Genomic DNA, 543 nt, shown 5'->3' with positions numbered 1-543 from the left:
AGCGTAACAGCTAGACGGAGCAGCGGCAGCAGGACTGATCTTGGCGTATTCATACTGCTGTCTGCCATACGGACCCATAATAATCGGAAAAACTCCCTTGATGCCTAACGGTTAGGCCTGGCATCCTCTCGCCACATAAGGGTTCGTCATGCTTCGTCCAAAACATCGCGAATAAGACGGTTCAAGTAAAAAGGGAAAACTGCGATCGAATACAGACCAACGGAGGCATTAAAACCTTCCAGGCGGTGGGGGGGGGGGCATTTTTTGCCCCCCCCCCTTAGTTTTTTCGATATATTTCGAGAACCGCTGCGCCGATCGTCACCACACATTCAGAACCCTCCCGGGAGTAGCTAGCGCACATGGTGACCAATTTTTTTTTCCAAAAGCTATGATAGGTTGGCCGCTAATGACGTCAGAGTGACGTCATTTCTGCCATTTTTGACCTAAAAAAAGGTTTCGTGGGAAGAGCTGTCAGGCCTACAGCTTGAGAAATACAGAAAAATGTTTCAGACATAAAATGTGTGGAATCAAGAGGACTACAAA

This window comes from Amphibalanus amphitrite, unplaced genomic scaffold, assembly GCF_019059575.1.
Source record: "Amphibalanus amphitrite isolate SeventyFive unplaced genomic scaffold, NRLGWU_Aamphi_draft 000876F_arrow, whole genome shotgun sequence".
Classification (NCBI taxonomy): Eukaryota; Metazoa; Arthropoda; class Thecostraca; order Balanomorpha; family Balanidae; genus Amphibalanus; species Amphibalanus amphitrite.
This window is presented reverse-complemented; position numbering follows the sequence as displayed.